Source organism: Heterodontus francisci, chromosome 23 (genome assembly GCF_036365525.1).
Source record: "Heterodontus francisci isolate sHetFra1 chromosome 23, sHetFra1.hap1, whole genome shotgun sequence".
In the NCBI taxonomy this organism is placed as follows: domain Eukaryota; kingdom Metazoa; phylum Chordata; class Chondrichthyes; order Heterodontiformes; family Heterodontidae; genus Heterodontus; species Heterodontus francisci.
This window is the reverse complement of record NC_090393.1, coordinates 39,417,493-39,437,880: the sequence shown is the minus strand read 5'-3', so window position 1 is coordinate 39,437,880 and position 20,388 is coordinate 39,417,493. Positions and strand designations below refer to the sequence as shown.

The 20,388-nt window shown below is 41.1% G+C and overlaps 1 protein-coding gene across 5 annotated transcripts in view; it reads left to right on the top strand.

Annotated features, from left to right (window-relative positions):
- rbm19 (RNA binding motif protein 19) overlaps positions 1–12,690 on the top strand; it is a 308,924-nt gene extending 296,234 nt beyond the window's left edge. The window contains exons 25-26 of one of the 5 annotated variants that reach the window (XR_010977276.1): positions 7,450–10,797; positions 11,148–12,690. The gene's annotated coding sequence lies outside the window, so the exon portion shown is untranslated. Of the gene's footprint in view, positions 1–7,449 lie in introns of all 5 variants that reach the window. The other 4 variants (XR_010977275.1, XR_010977274.1, XR_010977273.1 and 1 more) reach the window with 4 other exon arrangements.
- Positions 12,691–20,388: the final 7,698 nt, after the last annotated feature.

The following is a 20,388-nucleotide window of genomic DNA, read 5'->3' as shown; positions in this document are numbered from 1 at the left end:
TTGGAAGAAAGTGAATTGAAGCTACATAAAAAACATTTATAAACAGTAATTATACATTCACTAATAGCAAAAAAATCGGAGTTGTAACATTGTGCATCTACTTTTGTCTTTGTTTAAAAATTAAGATAAAGGTGGGGTTTAATGGTGCAGTTCAGATAGTTTTCAAATGGATTTATCTTGCTTTTACACTGCACTTGTTATTAATGGAGTTTGAAGCGCAGAAACAGTATGCCTATAAAAATCTGAAATTATAGTCAACATATTTCAGGTTGATGGTTGGCTTTACTTTTTGTCAATAAAACATAGGATGAGTTAGCAATACAGAAGCAAATATATTTGCTTTCTGTCTCTCACCTACAGATTTATTAATCATTTTGTAGGCAGTGAGCGTACATACACTGCTGGAATAGCATCAGTCTCCAAGAGGTCCACTGATGCGTGTTGCTGGTAGCTGCTTTGCTGCATGGCTGGTCAGCAGAAGAACAGCGAAGACTGTTTTATTGTTTCTGGTGGAGTGAGCTAGGCTGATTGGAAAATCCAATGAATTTAAATCGCAGAGCTATATTGTACTAGGGCAAATAAATATACAGTAAGAAAATTCATTTTGCCAAAATATCACCTGCAGCGCTGTGAGGTAATGGTGTTTCTAGCACAGTCAGATAACTGAATGTCATTGAAAACTGTGAATGTTTATGCCAAACGGGCAGCCTGTTTCCTATCCTGGGTAGTGTGTCTTTTATACATGCAGCATGCCTCCCATTGTCAGTTTAAGAAATGAAGAGATTAACAGCGCACGCAGGGAGTTTACATCCCTGTAGTATTTATAGTAAACTGTGCAAATAACGGATCTAGAATGTGTTGTTACTATTTCCCCATCCAAAAGACAGCATTATTTGGGCCACATGCACAGGGTCCAAGTTGTATGTTACATAGCCATATCCAAGACTGTAATAAGTAAACTGGTGCCAAATTCAAGGCAATCAGTTAGTGCTGTCATGAACAAAGGGAAAGCTGTCAGATTTGATGCAGTTGTGATCTCCTACTGGCCACTGGGAAAGGAAGCAATCCCTGATGCTGAATCCCAAAGGTAAATATAGTCACAGGGTTATTAGCTTAACCAGGCACACAGTCTTAAATAAAGCATAGATTTAAAAAATTGCAAAGTCTGAAAATCATGAGTGAAAGCAAAAGTATTGGTATTGCACAGTTGGTATGTCAGCATTTAAAAACAAATCCAAATTAATGTTCCAGGTGGATACCTAAACTGAGTATATCCACCTGAAACAGTAAGCTATTCTTTCTTTCAGATGCTGATGCACCAGCTGTAAATTAGTGATTTCTATTTTTATTTCAAATATAATAACATTGTTTGCATTCGGTTTACACGATGATTCCAAGAATAAGCTAATTGCTTTGTCTTGAAAGCACTGGAGGAAATCATAGAATGAGACACTCAAAAGGAGGTCATTCAGCCCATTGTGCTTGTGCCGGCTCTTTGGAAGACCTATCTAGTTAGTCCCATTTCCCTGCTCTTCCCCGATAGTCTTTCAAATCTTTCCTTTTCAAATATTTAACCAATTCCCTGTTGAAAGTTATTGAATCTGCTTCCACCACCCTTTCAGGCAATGCATTCCAGATCATTATAACTTGCTGCATTTAAAAGAAAAAGTTCTCCTCATCTCCCCTCCAGTTCCTTGCCAATTACCTTAAATCTGCATCCTCTGGTTCTGCCATTGGAAACAGTTTCTCCTTAGATACTCTTATCAAAATCCTGCAACATTTTGAACACCACCATCAGATCTCCCGTTAACCTTCTCTGCTCGAAGGAGAACAACCCCAGTTTTGTTAGTCCCTCCATGTAACTGAAGTTTTTCATCCCTTGCACTGTTTTAGTAAATCTCCATTTCCTTCACCACTATTTGGCTTATAGTATACACCCAGCAGCATACTACGTTCTCTAATTCTATCCAAGGAGGTTCTGTCCTTAACCCTCAGGTACATCATCCCTTTCTAGTCCTGTAACAGTATCTTTCATCAATACTGATGATGAGGTCACCCCCACCCTCTCTTTTATTCCTTCCCTAGCTTTTCTGAATATGTTGTAGCTAGGAACATTAAGTGCTCATTCCTCCCTTTGTTTGAGCCAGGTCTCCATTATTGTCACTATATCATAATCTTGTGTGGCTATTAGTACCTGCAGATCACCAATCGTATTTACTCGTTCCAGGAATTTACACCCATACACTCCAAACCCATCTTAGTCTACCTCGCACTTCACCCTTTTCTGATCCCTCCTACTCTTTATTTTAATGCCGTTAGTCTCTCCCTGTACTCTGTGCACCTTGTATGTCCTTTCTAATGCTTTCGCATGCCCTGTCCCCTGCCAAATAAGTTTAAACCCTCTCCCCGTTACAGAAAATAGAATAGTGCTGCTGAATGCTTTGAATGGATATTAGTTGATCCTAGTGGCATTGCTTATGGGTAGTCTTGTATCTGGAGGAGGTTTGATGTTTAGCTCCTAAATGGACCTGTGCCTTGAAGGCCACTGACTCTGGCGTACTTCCTCTGGAAGTAGTCTAAATAGGTCCACAGTCAACAAGAGGGTACTTACTGGAGGTTTGTTTAGATTCCTTCCAGCTTCTTGCTTTCTCAAGGCCAGATAGAAAATAACTACCAAATAACATTCCCTCTTTTTGCCTTGCACTCATCAAGACAATTTGCAAGAATACCAATGTAAGGGGAAGCAACAAATTTATACTATACAAGAAGGGAGTGCTGATTGGAATCTAATCAGCATTCTCTTCTCATACAGTATAAATTCATTGCTTGCCCTTTCATTGATATTCTTGCAAATTGTCCTGATGAGTGCAAGACTAAAAGCTTCGACAAAATGTCTTTGTTTTCAGCAATACTCAAGTTCTGTACTATCAAATGACTACTCCCTCTTCTATACATTTTTATAGATTGCTTGATTGTGGTGTCTTAGTGGTTTTGTGCTCAATGTCTTCAAGACTTTATATAACTAGATGTAATCATGCAAGAGATCTTTATTACTGAGAAATAGAAGTAATTCAGATCTACAATTTTAAAAATGATTAAGTTATCGTAATAAAATTGTAGATAATTTCTTTTACATTGCTTTATCTTGCATTAATCTTTAGCCCAGTCAGAAGGGACAAAATTGAATACACAGAATAATTCTGCACAATATGTAGAAGGCAAACTGTTTAAAAAATGGTTGCATTTGATTTTACCACATCCAAATGAAAGACTTTGGTTCACAGTTGTGGAAATAAATGCATCTCCTATATGAATTATCAACAAAAATGTAACAAATAGAAGTTCCAAACAAAAACAGAACGCCAGTAGGAACAGTATTAATCTTTGAACTTGAACTTGTCCCAAAGTGAAACCACCACCTTTGCCACCATCAATTGCAAAGAAAATGAGAATTACTTTTCAATTTATTTACAGTGGCAATTTTGTTGATTGGTAAATGGACTAACATTGACTCTACTGGCTGAATTTTGTTAGCACGTTGTGGCGGTGCGTTTTGTACTCGGTAGCCTTCCGACATGGAGGCGCCGCCGCTGAGTCCGCATGCTATTTCGTGCGGGAGCGCGTTTAAATGGAGGAGGCGGACTGGCCGCCCCGATGACGTAGAGGGGACGGCCGCTGCGTCCCGAGCAATGGCGTCCAACGCCATTTTTAAAGGGCTTCAAGCCCTTCAGTGCCATTTAAATGTTTAAAGGGACAGGGATGTGGAAAAATTGAATAAACTTCCTCTCCCACCCTGCCCCCACCCCCCCACCCCATGAATAATCAGTTGATTTTTTTTGTCCTATTCTCCCCTCCCCCCCCCCCCCCCAAGAAAAGTGAGTTTTCACTCACGACCTTCCCCCCTCCCCCCACCCCGAACATTATTCCCTTTGACCCTAAACCCCTTCCCACCATCTCCGCAACCAGTAGGAGCAGTTTTCACCACTCCCCCACCCCTCCCGCCCTGAAATTTTCAGTCCTCCTCCTTCCCTACTAGTGTCTCGCCTCAGAACTCCATACGGAGTTCAGAAGGTGCACGTGTTGCGGCCAGCAGCCGTAAAATCGGCATGGGATAGCTGCCAGGACCAGGTAAGGTAACCTGCATTTATTTTAATTGGTTTTAATATTTAAATGAAGTCCCCGCCGCCAAGCGGCGGGCGGGCCGCACTGAGGCCTCGCCACTGCCGGCAATATGCGGTGGGGGTCATGGCGGGCTGCTCCCGGAAGTATTTTACAGGCCCCCCTGCCACAACCCCCAATGTCGAGGGGCTAGTTAAATTCAACCCTACTTGTCTCCATGGACTTGCTGTTCAGTTAAAATTCTAGCAAATGTCAAGCCTTCATATTTTCTGAATTGAGCAATTTTAGAAAAATTGGAAGGAAACTATTGTAGCCGTTTTGTCAACTAATCAGCATTAACACAAAGATTCCCAAAACTTTCAATATAATCTGTCTGAATATTTCCTCACTTTCTATTAAGTGCAAATGTTCCTTATATAAGGCAAGTTACACATCTACGACACCCCTGGGTGTTTTCCTCAGTAATTGTGATCTGGTGTGCACAGCTTCACTCATCTGCATATGCACACATGACAGAACTATATGGACCTTAGTGTGGAATGTTAGGAATATAAACCAACCTTTTAACCCCAATATCTCGTAACTGACATTTTTATGTATGTAAAAATGATATAAGTTGTTACAAAACACTCCTGACAAGTTTGTAATTCATGTTACATTATTGTCAGTTTTTATTTAATATCTATCCTTGTTTGTGGTCAGTCCACCAGTGTTCACCTTTTCTCTAAAAGGTATTAGAACAGAAGATTTCTAATTTACATACAACCACTGCAATATGGAATGTGAGAATCATTTGCAAAATAAACGTTAAAACTTTGTGTTGGAACTGGTTGCCTGCTTCTAAATTTTTCTAATTTCCATGCATCGCCAACTTGAAAGGTTGTTGCAGCCCTGTCAGAAACCAATTTACTAGATGCAAATTTATCTAATTCTTTCTGTATCAGTGTCTTTAAAGCCTTATATAATTGGTCAGTCTGAATAATATCTATTAAAAGCCTTATTCAAACTCTTTTCCACTCTGTTAATATTGCAGAACAAATTGAATCCTAAAAAAACAGATTTTCTTACTTTATTCCTCAAGGCAATAACACACTGGATTGCAGTATGCCTGCATACTGTTTAAAGGTTAAATACTAAAACTACTACTTTCCTAGTTAAGTTGTTCTCTTACATTTATTCCTATTTGTACCCTTCACAAGTTCTATAAAGCTGTTCAAGATCAGTTTATATGTAATCTCACGTACGCACAGAAGTAGATAAAATAGAGGATACATTGAGTGCACAATGGAATGCAATACTTTTACACGAAAATAAACTAAGGGGCGTTAGCCCTAACAGCATGCAGCTCCACAGGCGCAAATACTTGATGGGAATTATGCACAAATCGGAATTAAGAAAATCATTGAGTTATGTATCTTGTCTATATCCCAGCACATTTGTTTGCTGCTGTTCAAATTGAATTCCCACCTTTTCATTCTAAACTTGTTTCTTTATGAATGTCTCTTTACAAAGAGATTATGTTGTTGAAAGTGGAATCTTTAATGTTTTGGCAGTTAGGCACCATTACTGGTCAATAGTACCCTAGTGACTTCTACTGTTTCTTCATGGCTCACTGCTCATATTGAGGAGGTGAAAAGATACGCTATGGTACAGAAACTGTCAAGAGCAATGGCTAGCAGGGGCAAGAGGAAGATGAAGCTAGAGAAAGAGTGACCAAAAGTAGCAATAAATATGTGGCTGGAGAGAAATAAAATCAAGTTAGACTGGCGGAAAGAAATACTTTCTAAAAAATCAAATTGTGATGTTTTGTTTTTATTATTTAATGAAGAAAAATAAAGGTATAAGAGGCAGTTGTGCACATGACCATAGTAGGGAAGTGACAGAGCAAAACTACCTTTACAGCAAACAAAACTGCATTATAAACTCACTTGTGTTGTACACTTGCATACTCGTAGCAATAAAAGTCATATAAAAATAGTGAAATTAAATCTTAATGTTGAAGATTGGACTTTGGGGGAATAATGTAGCCTTCCCGTTTGTGCTGTAGTCCAATATCAGAGCTGTAATGATTAATTAAAACATTTCTGATTATATGTTACATCTTGTTAATTATTATTGGTGGCATAATGGTATTAAACCCAACTTATTGACCTTTATTAATGGTGTTAGACTCATTGTTGACTGATGCATGTTTTGTAAAGCATTTATTTGGAAGAAACATTTTGCCCTAAGCTACTATCATCATTAGAAAATAGTAGAAAAGGCTCAACTGTTATGGGCAGTCATTTTGAAATTATAGAGCTTTAGGTAAGTCATTCTATCTTTATCTGTTTCACTGTTCTGAATCTATATTTAGCTTTGAACTACATACACTCTAGGTAGTATTAAGCTGCATGTCTGTTTACAGTGGCATCTTCATTATTTGCCCAGTTGACAGCATTTCAAGTCTGTCCAGCATTCACTGAATGAACTGCACACAGAATAGATACAATTCTGTAGAAATTCCAAAATAAAACAATTAAGGCATTCAATGATAACTTTGCAATAACATGAAATGAGTGCAATTCTTCAAACTTTTACAGTATGATTGGCTGGGGAAAGAAATAAGGCAATAATGAACTGCTTGTGAAACAGTGGCTAGACTGTTTAAAGTTCTAGTGACTAGCATAAGTGAACAATGAAATAATTAACTATAATTTTCTGGACCTCTGAACTACAATATCAGATCAGTTGCAAAAAGGACCTTCAATTTGCAATTATACCCTCAAGGCTGTCTGAATTATACCAGGCTATTAGTTCCCCTTGTAACCTTAGGACATTATTTCAGTGCATAGCTCTCAAAAGTTAAATATTTACGAAAATCTCTATACCCTTTATCACTCATTTATAAAATATATTTTAATAAATAGTGATGTAGTAGCTCCAAAAACAAAAAAGGCTTGAATAATACATCATATAGCACTCTTGCATGTAATTGCAATAGATGTTATATGAATGCATTGGGCCTCTTTCCAGTCTATTTTGGCCTGCTAAAATGCACCTTTCTACCATTTTTCTCTGAATTAAAACTATATTTTAGCTGATTAAAAGTGAATGGGGAGAGGCAAAGTCAGAAGAAAGATTCCTTTCTCATTTATAAACCCAACTTGATATATGTGGATTGAACTGTGCCTTGGATTAAATGTTCATAATGATCTTCAAATTTGCTGATGAAATTTAAATAGCCAGTAACAGTGAAAACTGTTACAATTATTAATAGTTTTATTTTGGCTTCAATTCAGCATTCTGTATGTTTCTCAGTTTTAATTCCAATGTTTCTTTTTTGCAAAGGTATACCATGAAGTAGTTACAATTACAATGCAAGATTACATAGCCATCAAAAACCTAAAGAGCTGTGTCGACAAGCACAAGTGAGAAAAAAAGAACACCTTGGTCCTAAGTTGGAAGAAGTCAAATGACCATCTGTTTTGATTCGAAATATTCCTTGGCTGCATTGTGAGAAACTCTTAACTGCGAACAGTACAACCGGTGCAAACTCTGATAGATATCAGTGACTGTTTGCAGTCTGGTCATAAATCATAATGCATGAATGGCACACTCTACAACCTATTGAGCAACGTTTGTGAAAAGTAGCGGCAGTGTAATCGATTTTTGAACTCCCATCTCAAACACATGATGAAAAACCGTTGTGCCAACTGGTTATGTATTCATGGAATACTAAATAAACTTTATGAGGTAATTTGAAGCCTGACACATAGTGACTGGAAGATGAAAACTAATAGCAAAAGAAATCTTCCATGCGCACGGATATTGTGCAGTTGTATTGATCCCACTATTGGAGGGAAAGAATATGGTAACTTCTCTACATCAGTCATAAGTCTGAGAATGTGGGTAGTCGGTGCTTTATTGTTGGTTTTCGAGATTAATAGCAAAACATTTCGTAGAATTTCTATCTTTGTATGCTTTAAGTACAATCAGTGGGAAACTGTTCCTAATGAGCCATGTTTAAGCTTGTAAAATACTGTACCATGCATTTTTGAAATCTTCAAATCTTAAAAATAGGCTCCACTTTTCTAAAAACTCAGTAAAAGATTCACAATTTGTAATAATGGTGTGTTGGGTTTTGAATAAAAAATTTGCCACATCATGCACTTACATATTCTGGTGTGTTGAGGCTAACTAGTTCTAACGCTTCCACGTACTGCAGAATGGGAGACTTTGATACAGTGATGAATTTATACTTGAGGGCCTAATGTGATTCTTGAAACTGAATTTCATATGGCATGTTGCATTTTCACACTCCCTTAGAAAGAATATTTATTTGATGTTTGGACAAATCTCTGAAAACAGTGTGGCTTCAGAGGCTGTAGTACCACAGGCATTAAAGAGCAATTACATCAGTATATTGCATGTATTTACATGCAGAATGGGTGCAGATGTCTGAGTTGAAGGTTGAAGTATGTGTTTTCTTTATTTACGTACGCATGTGAATGTACATACCAGCTCACGAAAAATGTCACATCCAGAAGCATTAAGTGTTACAGGGTTAAAACAATAACCAACTAAATTGCTAAGGGCAAACTTAAAATTCAGATAGGTAACGGATCTATTGTATATTAATATATAGCATTTCAAACATTTTTATGCCTCTGTTCTGATCAAATTTATGTTGTTGCCCCTGCTGTCAATGCTCCACTTATGGTTCTTTGATCATACATCAGGTAATTTTCATGATCAGTTGAGAAGCTAATATTGAAATGGTGCCCAACATCATTTTTACAATTCAAGGTGCAGATTTAGAATATTGAACTTTTTAAACTGTATTTAATAATGGAGCCACGACTATTGGAATTTCCAAGTACACTCTTAGTTTATTTTCCCAAGACAAAACTTTCGCCAGAAACTAAGTTCATTTGGTTTAACACTGTTATATCTCTGAATCAGGGACATTTTGGCCCTATGTTTCATTGTTGCAATACTGTTTTAAGTAGCACATTAATATATAATAGTCATTTCAAATACATCCACACCGAAGGCCCAATTTCAAATTTGACTCAGATCAGTATAATAGAAAACATTCCCCCTCCCTGATACCTGTCAAGTTAAACTGGAGGATATTTTTCTAAATTTCAGATTGGTACTGCATTACCTAGGTAATGCTTGGGTGTTTAGCAGCACTAGAACTGTCTAGATTGTGTCCCTGTAATCTTATATCTTGTACTTGATGGACAATTCCTGTCTACACATGTTACTTAATGTGTCAAGATTTTTAGTCACACTTTTAATGTCAACACTTAATGCAGAAAATCCCTATGTAAACATTTATTAGAGGAACAACCTATTTAAAGCTGTACATATTTCAACATCACAGTTTGTTGTTGAACCAAATTACTCAAATGCTTTTTGAAAATGTTTGTGCATAGTTTTTTCCCCTCAGTAATTGGAATTGTTAAGGTGCAAATAGTTACAAATCTTAAAACAAAATCATATTTTAGAATAACATGAATAACCATTGTCTTTATTTTTTTAAAACTTCACCATTCCTCGCACATCTCCTTTAAAATAATTGCCATCTACCAGTCCTCCTGCACCTCCCCCCTCCCCCCCAGCCCACAAGCCTCATTATAATTTTCTCCCCAGGACATCCTCACTTTCTTTCCTCAGCTCTGCACTGAACAAATCCTTATCTTCAGTGATTTTAATCTTTATCTCAGATCACCTTACCTCTCTGAATTGTCTCCTGTCGCCATTAAACCACTCTCTCCATAACTTTCCTACCCATATTCATGATCACTAATAAAAACAGAAAGTGCTGGAAATACTAAGCAGGTCAGGCAGCATCTGTGGAGAGAGAAGCAGAATTAACATTTCAGGTCTGTGATCAGAACATCACATCAGAACATGATCACTCCCTTTTTGCACCCATCCCTGAAAAAAAAAACTCTCTTTAGTATCTTATAACCTTATTTTCAAACCCTCAACTGCTAAGTATTTGGCCCACCCTTTGCCATGGCACCTCTGCAGTTATTGATCTGCACAACCAGTCTCCCACCTCTACTTTCTCCCATTCCCTTTGTACACCATTCTCAATGTTGCTTTCTCCCACTTTTAGTAGTGACCCCCACTGCTATTTTTCCTGCTTCTTTCACTCTTTAGATACTGATCTGTATCTCTGTTTCTCCTATCTCTTCGCTAATGATGGGAGTTTGTTGTATGCAAATTGTTTGCCACCTTTCCTACACTACAGCTGTGACTACACTTTAAAATGCTTCATTGGCTGTAAAGCGCTTTGAGACGTCCAGTGGTCGTGAAAAGTGCTATATAAATGCAAGACTTTTTTTTAGATGCTGGCCTCCACGTAATTACCTTTTTTTCATTCATTCAGAGTTTTGGGACCTTCCTTTGAAGTTTATTTGTGCACATACACAGCTTCTCTCCGCTATGTCCCGTTTCTCTCATGCACATTGTGGCAAGTGTGGTAATGTCATGCCAACTTCCATTTTTTTTTCCTCATGTCATTCTGGCCCATGCACAGTCCCTACTGCTGAATGTGAGCATGACCTGGGGCAAAATACTGGATCCAGAAAATCAAAACATTATATATTTTACAGTTAGACACTCAACCGTGAAGTCTGATAGCAGAATACAGTGGCAGTTCAACTGGGATCTCGGCAATCAGTAAGTTGCATTGTTTATAACTAACTCACTCAATTTTATAATTCAGTCATTTACTAAATGTTTTAACTCCGCAAGTGATCTCCTGTGGTATTGAGATGTGCTCATTGAGAAAAATAAAATCAACTTGTCTTCGTGCAACATCATGTCACTTTCTCTGTATTTCTGTTTGTCTTCCACTTCTCTCTCTCTCTGGTTCTCGCACTTTGCTCACTGCAGCATCTCTGTTCTCGCTTCAACTCTTTCTCAATCTTTGCATAAGCCTATTGCTTTGTTCCCCAATCTCTAAGGTTTTCATGCATGTTCTTTTACTGATGTAATGAATTTCTATTTCTTACTTTCTTGAAAGCCAGGTGAATCAAACCGATAACCAACCTGGACTGGGTCAGCAGAAAGTATTGGGGTCAGTAGGAAAAGACGTCCAGGAGCTGTAGAAATATGCAGGTGAGGGGAAAGTATCGGGCTCAGTTTCAGGACTGCATTTAATAATTAACTTAAGACATGCATTCAATATTTAAAATATAGAGTACGCTTAAAAAGAAAATCAATATATTGAAAACATTTTATAAATCAATGAATTGCTGTCTACATTTTGGAGTCATAGTTGTATCTGAATTTATTTGTTTATTCATTGTGTCTATGATCAAGGCCATGGAAAATTAAATACCATTTTTAACATGTACTAATATTTTTGTATTATGATTTTATTCAAAGTAAGAAGTCAACAGGGTTGAATATAGAACCCTCATCAAACTAATATGGCTTGCGTTGTGTGGATCTGTAGCCTGCAGTTAATTTCACAGCTGTGAGATTTTCCACACTAACCATTGTGCTGTTTCAGTCAAGGTAACAACTTTCCGTGACTCACAATGAACCCTTTGTACTCCCTGTTGATTGGCAATGTGCTGCACCCTGTATGCCAAATGCTTCTTATTTGAAGGACCAGAAGAAAGGAAAGGATCGACTTCTCAAACCTCAACATTAGCAATTGTAGATTTTCTCTTCCATCTGCTTGACGATTACTAGTTTTTATATTATAAGGAGGTAAATGGATTACTTACAAAAACGCAAGCATGAGGAAATTGTTCAGTAGCCCCAGAAAGATAAGCATTTTCTACAGTATGTAGAACACAAAAGTCCGAGTGTATCAGTCCTGTGTCCTCAGTACCTTGCTCTGTGGCAGCCAAGAGCGACGTCTCAATTAATTCCATCTTCGCTGCCTCCGGAGAATACTTGGCATCAGGTGGCAGGACCGTATCTCCAACACAGAAGTCCTCGAGGCGGCCAACATCCCCAGCTTATACACACTACTGAGTCAGCGGTGCTTGAGATGACTTGGCCATGTGAGCCGCGTGGAAGATGGCATGATCCCCAAAGACACATTGTACAGCGAGCTCGCCACTGGTATCAGACCGACCGGCCGTCCATGTCTCCGCTTTAAAGACGTCTGCAAACGCGACATGAAATCCTGTGACATTGATCACAAGTCATGGGAGTCAGTTGCCAGCGTTCGCCAGAGCTGGCGGGCAGCCATAAAGACGGGACTAAAGTGTGGCGAGTCGAAGAGACTTAGTAGTTGGCAGGAAAAAAGACAGAGGCGCAAGGGGAGAGCCAACTGTGTAACAGCCCCGACAAACAAATTTCTCTGCAGCACCTGTGGAAGAGCCTGTCACTCTAGAATTGGCCTTTATAGCCACTCCAGGCGCTGCTTCACAAACCACTGACCACCTCCAGGCGCTTATGCATTGTCTCTCGAGATAAGGAGGCCAAATAAGAACAGTATGTAATAATTTACTCTGAGCAGTTCGCATACACCATTAATGATGGGATTATGTATTTTTGTACAAAATATGTGAGCACATTGTTTTGTGAAAAAATATTAAATTTTAATTCTAACTGACAGTATTTTTTCTGGAAGTCTCATGCAACTCTTAAACAGAGACAATATGTTTTTTGAATGAGCATGCCTTTTATAGTCATATTTTCTTCCATATGTGTTTTGCATGATATATTCAAAACCTAATTAGAGAGACTAGAAAATCTTACAAGTGGAAACTTTGCCTCATTAAAAGCCATCGGAATTTATTTACAAATATTTCCACCTACTTTTTTAAATTACATCTCTGAAATCTTCACATTTGGACTTCAAATTGCAAATGATATTCTGTAAATGTTTGCCCTGCCAACCAATGTCAGGCATTATTTTGCATCAGTGCTACCACAGTAATCATACTAGAATTAGCCATTACTGAGAGTCGAATTTTGTTAATATTATAAGCTGATCTAACCACGTCATTGTTCATGCACAGTCTGGTCTATGATAGAAGTCTTTAAAATTATGAAAGGGTGGGATACTTTAGAAGCAGACTATTTCCAGTAGTTGAGGGGTCAAGAATGACTGGCCACAGATAAGAGATTAAATTTAAGAGAATTAGAACAGAGAAACTCTTATACCGAGAGTTGTGAGACGATTCAGTGCTAGGGCAGGGAAACTTTGGCTTGGTGGAAATGTTGAAGGGAGGGATACAGCAGAGGCAGTTTAACAGATGGTCTCGGTCTTAGTCTTAGTGGCAAAGATTTCTGTGAACTGCTCATGCTTAGAACAGAAGAACTAGGAGCAGGAGTAGGCAATTCAGCCCCTCGAGCCTGCTCCGCATTCAATGCGATCATGGCTGATCTCATCTCGGCCTCAACTCCAGGAGACAGTTATTTTAGGAGACAGTTTGAAGTAAGGAAATGAAGCTGGGCATTATTTTTGGGTTCCAGGATTATCCTGCCGTAGTGAGTAGTTTAAAGGAAAGCAGGACCTGATAATGCTTGATGTCGTCCAGCCAGATCTGATGATGAATGACTAAATCAGTTGTGTACTATATACGTTCAAGTCTGCGCCTTTGAACTTAAGGGATTGAAGATGGGAGCCATACCAGAGAGAACGACCAGGGTGGAAAAGAGTACGGTTTTTTTACGACAGCACCAGCTTGCATTTATACAGCACCTTTGATATAGCAAAACATCCCAGGGCACTTCACAGGAGTGAATATTGAATGAAATTTGAAACTGAGCCTCATAAAGAGATATTAAGACAAGTGGCCAATAGCTTGGTCAAAGGGGTGCAGTTAAGTAGCACCTTAAGGGCGGCGAGAGAGGCCAGGCATTTAGGAAAGGGAATTCTAAACCTTGGGACCCAGGCTGAAAGCACAGCTGCCAGTTGTGGAGTAAAGAAAATCGGGGATGCGCAAGCAGCCAGAATTGAAGGGAGGCAGAGAACTTGGAGGTTATAAAAGATAGGGTGTGGTGAGGCCATGATTTTGTACACCTCAATCAGGTCCCCCCTCAACCTCCGTCTTTCTAATGAAAATAATCCTAATCTACTCAACCTCTCTTCATAGCTAGCGCCCTCCATACCAGGCAACATCCTGGTGAACCTCCTCTGCACCCTCTCCAAAGCATCCACATCCTTTTGGTAATGTGGCGACCAGAACTGCACGCAGTATTCCAAATGTGGCCGAACCAAAGTCCTATACAACTGTAACATGACCTGCCAACTCTTGTACTCAATACCCCGTCCGATGAAGGAAAGCATGCCGTATGCCTTCTTGACCACTCTATTGACCTGCGTTGCCACCTTCAGGGAACAATTGACCTGAACACCCAAATCTCTCTGTACATCAATTTTCCCCAGGACTTTTCCATTTACTGTATAGTTCACTCTTGAATTGGATCTTCCAAAATGCATCACCTCGCATTTGCCCTGATTGAACTCCATCTGCCATTTTTCTGCCCAACTCTCCAGTCTATCTATATTCTGCTGTATTCTCTGACAGTCCCCTTCACTATCTGCTACTCCACCAATCTTAGTGTCGTCTGCAAACTTGCTAATCAGACCACCTATACTTTCCTCCAAATCATTTATGTACATCACAAACAACAGTGGTCCCAGCATGGATCCCTGTGGAACACCACTGGTCACACGTCTCCATTTTGAGAAACTCCCTTCCACTGCTACTCTCTGTCTCCTGTTGCCCAGCTAGTTCTTTATCCATCTAGCTAGTACACCTTGGACCCCATGCGCCTTCACTTTCTCCATCAGCCTACCATGGGGAACCTTATCAAATGCCTTACTGAAGTCCATGTATACGACATCAACATCCCTTCCCTCATCAATCAACTTTGTCACTTCCTCAAAGAATTCTATTAAGTTGGTAAGACATGACCTTCCCTGCACAAAACCATGTTGCCTATCACTGATAAGCCCATTTTCTTCCAAATGGGAATAGATCCTATCCCTCAGTATCTTCTCCAGCAGCTTCCCTGCAAATATCTTTTCCAGCCACAGCTGATCTGTTCAACAACTCCTCCCCTCACTCCAGTAACAGTTTAAAAATCAATGTTCATGACAAAATTAATGTGCCTCATTCTTGGCAGGTGAGGGCCTAGCATGACACCTCCACACCCAGCGGAATGAAATGCGACTTGAGAAAAGGCACTCCCAACCCACTGCTCCTCTACATGGGTCTTTATGGAGTGTGGGCAAGAGTTTTTAAATTCCTCTAACAGAACTACTTCCCTGAGAGGCGGTGGCGTAGTGGTATTGTCACTGGAATAGTAACACAGAGACCCAGGGTATTGCTCTGGGGACATGGGTTCAAATCCCACCACAGCAGAAGGTGGAATTTGAATTCAATTAATAAATCTGAAATTAAAAGTTAGTTTAATGATGGTCATGAAACCATTGTCGGTTATTGTAAAAACCCATGTGGTTCACTAATGTCCTTTAGGGAAGGAAATCTGCTGTCCTTACCTGGTCTGGTCTGCATGTGACTCCAGACCCACAGCAATGTGGTTGACTCTTAAATGTCCACTGAAATGGCCTAGCAAGCCACTCAGTTGTATCTTACCACTACAAAGTCAATAAAAAGGAATGAAACCAGACGGACCACCCGGCATCGACCTAGGCCCCGGAAACGACAATGGCAAACCCAGCCCTGTCGACCCTGCAAAGTCCTCCTTACTAACATATGGGGGCTTGTGCCAAAGCTGGGAGAGCTGTCCCACAGACTAGTCAAGCAACAGCCTGACATAGTGATACTCACGGAATCATACCTTACAGACAATGTCCCAGACACTGCCATCACCATCGCCGGGTATGTCCTGTCCCACCGGCAGGACAGACCCACCAGAGGTGGCGGGACAGTGGTATACAGTAGGGAGGGAGTTGCCCTGGGAGTCCTCAACATTGAAGTCTCATGGCATCAGGTCAAACATAGGCAAGCTAACCTCCTACTGATTACCACCTACCGCCCTCCCTCAGCTGATGACTCAGTACTCCACCATGTTGAACACCACTTGGAGGAAGCACTGAGGGTGGCAAGGGCACAAAATGTACTCTGGGTGGGGGACTTCAATGTTCATCACCAACAGTGGCTCAGTAGCACCACGACTGACCGAGCTGGCCAAGTCCTAAATGACATAGCTGATAGACTGGGTCTGCGGCAGGTGGTGGGGGAACCAACACAAGGGAAAAACATACTTGACCTCGACCTCACCAATCTGCCTGCTGCAGATGCTTCTGTCCTTGACTGTATTGGTAGGAGTGACCACCGCACAGTCCTTGTGGAGACAGTCCCGCCTTCACATTGAGGATACCGTCCGTGGCGTTGTGTGGCACTATCACCGTGCTAAATGGGATAGATTTCGAACAGATCTAGCAATGCAAAACTGGGCATCCATGAGGCGCTGTGGGCCATCAGTAGCAGCTGAATTGTACTCAACCACAATCTGTAACCTCATGGCCCGGCATATCCCCCACTCTACCATTACCATCAAGCCAGGAGACCAACCCTGGTTCAATGAAGAGTGCAGGAGGGCATGCCAGGAGCAGCACCAGGCATACCTCAAAATGAGGTGTCAACCTGGTGAAGCTACAACACAGGACTATCTGCGTGCCAAGCTGCGTAAGCAGCATGCGATAGACAGAGCTAAGCGATCCCATAACCTACGGATCAGATCGAAGCTCTGCAGTCCTGCCACATCAAGCCGTGAATGGTGGTGGACAATTAAACAACTAACTGGAGGAGGTGGCTCCACAAATATCCCCATCCTCAATGATGGGGGAGCCCAGCACATCAGTGCGAAAGATAAGGCTGAAGTATTTGCAACAATCTTCAGCCAGAAGTGCCGAGTTGATAATCCATCTCGGCCTCCTCCTGAAGTCCCCAGCATCACAGATGCCAGACTTCAGCCATTTCGATTCACTCCACGTGATATCAAAAAACGACTGAAGGCACTGGATACTGCAAAAGCTATGGGCCCTGACAATATTCCGGCAATAGTACTGAAGACCTGTGCTCCAGAACTTGCCGCACCCCTAGCCAAGCTGTTCCAGTACAGCTACAACACTGGCATCTACCCTGCAATGTGGAAAATTGCCCAGGTATGTCCTGTACACAAAAAGCAGGACAAGTCCAATCCGGCCAATTATCGCCCCATCAGCCCACTCTCAATCATCAGTAAAGTGATGGAAGGTATCATCAACAGTACCATCAAGTGGCACTTGCATAGCAATAACCTGCTCAGTGACGCTCAGTTTGGGTTCCGCCAGGGCCACTCAGCTCCTGACCTCATTACAGCCTTGGTTCAAACATGGACAAAAGAGCTGAACTCAAGAGGTGAGGTGAGAGTGACTGCCCTTGACATCAAGCATGACATCAGCATGAGTATGGCATCAAGGAGCCCTAGCAAAACTGAAGTAAATGGGAATCGGGGAAAATCTTCCGCTGGTTGGAGTCATACGTAGTGCAAAGGAAGATGGTTGTGGTTGCTGGAGGTCGATCATCTGAGCACCAGGACATCACTGCAAGAGTTCCTCAGGGTAGTGTCCTGGGCCCAACCATCTTCAGCTGCTTCATCAACCTTCAATCATAAGGTCAGAAGTGGGGATGTTCGCTGATGATTGCACAATGTTCAGCACCATTCGTGACTCCTCAGATGCTGAAGCAATCCATGTAGAAATACAGCAAGACCTGGACAGTATCCAGGCTTGGGCTGATAAGTGGCAAGTAACATTTGCACCACACAAGTGCCAGGCAATGACCATCTCCAACAAGAGAGAATCTAACCATTTCCCGTTAACATTTAGTGGCATTACCATCGCTGAATCCCCCACAATCAACATCCTAGGAGCTACCATTGACCAGAAACTGAACTGGAGTAGCCATATAAATACCGTGGCTACAAGAGCAGGTCAGAGGCTAGGAATCCTGAGGCGAGTAACTCATCTCCTGTCCACCATCTACAAGGCAGAAGTCAGGAGTGTGATGGAATACTCTCCACTTGCCTGGATGGGTGCAGCTCCAACAACACTCAAGAAGCTCAACACCATCCAGGACAAAGCAGCCCACTTGATTGGCACCCCATCTACAAACATTCACTCCCTCCACCACCGACGCACAGTGGCAGCACTGTGTACCATCTACAAGATGCACTGCAGCAACGCACCAAGGCTCCTTAGACAGCACCTTCCAAACCCGCAACCTCTACCAATTAGAAGGACAAGGGCAGCAAATGCATGGGAACACCACCACCTGCAAGTTCCCCTCCAAGTCACACACCATCCTGACTTGGAACTATATCACCGTTCTTTCACTGTTGCTGGGTCAAAATCCTGGAACTCCCTTCCTAACAGCATTGTGGGTGTACCTACCCCACATGGACTGCAGCAGTTCACGAAGGCAGCTCACCACCACCTTCTCAAGGGCAATTAGGGATGGGCAATAAATGCTGGCCTGGCCAGCGATGCCCACATCCCATGAGTTAATAAAAAAAAAAGATTTTCATAGCTGAGCTGCACTTGAAGAGCCCTCAACCACTGGTCAAAAGCCAGCTGCTTGCTTACTTTCAAACTCTAGATAAGTTTGATTAGCTTGCTTCTTGATGGTTCTAAACTTTTGGCGATATGGTTCTAAACTTTTGGCGATATGCTTCAGGTACTTCATATGCCCCGACGATAGCATTTTTGGTCAGTTCATATTTTGATGAACTCTCATCTGGCAACAGGGAATAAACCTCATAGGCTTTTCCAGTTAGCTTGCTTTGTAGTAAAAGAGACCAGGGGCTCAGCTGGCCCTTTTAGCTGCCTTGCCAGTTTTTCAAAGGACACAAAAAATGTTTCTACATCCTCCTCATTGAATTTTGAAATTAGTGGAGCTAGTTTTAACAATTTCGTACCCATCCCTGAATTATGCTCCTCCATATTGGCCATGCTTTCACTGGGGTTACTCTGTTGCCCCCTAGTTAACTCAAACCGCATCAACACTCTTCACATTCTTTCTCGACTTTTCTCTCTCTCTCCCTCTCCTCAAATTCAAGTTTCCTCTATTCCAATTGTATCTTTGCTAACAATACCCTGTGGAAGTCTGCTTCTAACCCTGTTTCTGCTTCAGATTCAAGGGAAAAATGGTTAGCCTCTAGTCTTAGGAGTTCAGACATCCTAGCCTTACCACGTACAGTGATTCCACACTGCTCAGCTATTTTTCTCAGCTCTTCCATAGACAGTGCTTTTAACTTATCCCAAGTTACTTCACCCTGGCTTGGAGAGTTACTAGCTTCAGTTGCAGACATGTTAGAATTCAAGCACACACAACCTCAAGAAAACCAGTATTGAAATCTTGCTCTTTTTTGATTGGGAACAATTTGGCTTCCCACTTCCAATTTCTCTTGTTTGTCTGTGGGTAAAATCCCAAACCCTAGCACCCAAATTTATGGTACAACCAGGTGAGGAAGAGATCTCGGGTTCCCTTTCAGCCTTGACCTGGTCTTACTGTAACCGGGTTTAATTTTAAACACAGTGTTTTTAGCTCCCCCTTGGTGCTTGTTGACCGCTTTCCAATTATAAGGCAAAGAAACCAGCACAAACGGGTTTTCTTAGGTTGCCGAAGAAAAGTTGAAATTTATTAAACTTAAACTCTAATTCGCTTAACGCCTACGGATACATGCTACGCCCCACGCTAGCATCCATACGTGATACATGCAAATGGAGACAGAAAATAGCAGAAGAAAAAATAAAGTGGAAAAGTTTGAGGCAATATCTGAAGAGTTGTTGTTACGGTTCTTGGAGCTCACTGATGAGTCCTTGATTGTAGGTAGATTGTGCTTTTCGTTGGGGCCCAGTATTCTTCTTAAACCTTGTTCGCTCTCGGAGACTTTTCTCTCTTGGGGTTTGTATGTCTTCAGTGGATTCAGAGGCTTGTGAGAAAGAGATGGGAGCAAACAAGAGAGAGATCTTCTCAGTCCAGGAGCAAACAGCTTTCTGCCCAAACTGTTAGTACAAATTACAAAAAACTCAGGTTGCCCAGCAGGTTAGTCATGTGACTAACAGACCATGTCTGTTGTCTGTTTGTGTATTCAGCCATCTTAGCAGTCAACCTGGAATGCAAACTCTCCCATCTTCAACGTCTGGTGATTAAAAGTCCATTGTGGGTTGAATGTCAGGGAATGGCTGCTTTGTCCTTCCAAACACTGTCTGTTAATATGCAAATGTCTTTTCCAGCCACGGCTGATCTGTCTTCCCCTCACTCCAGTAACAGTTTAAAATCA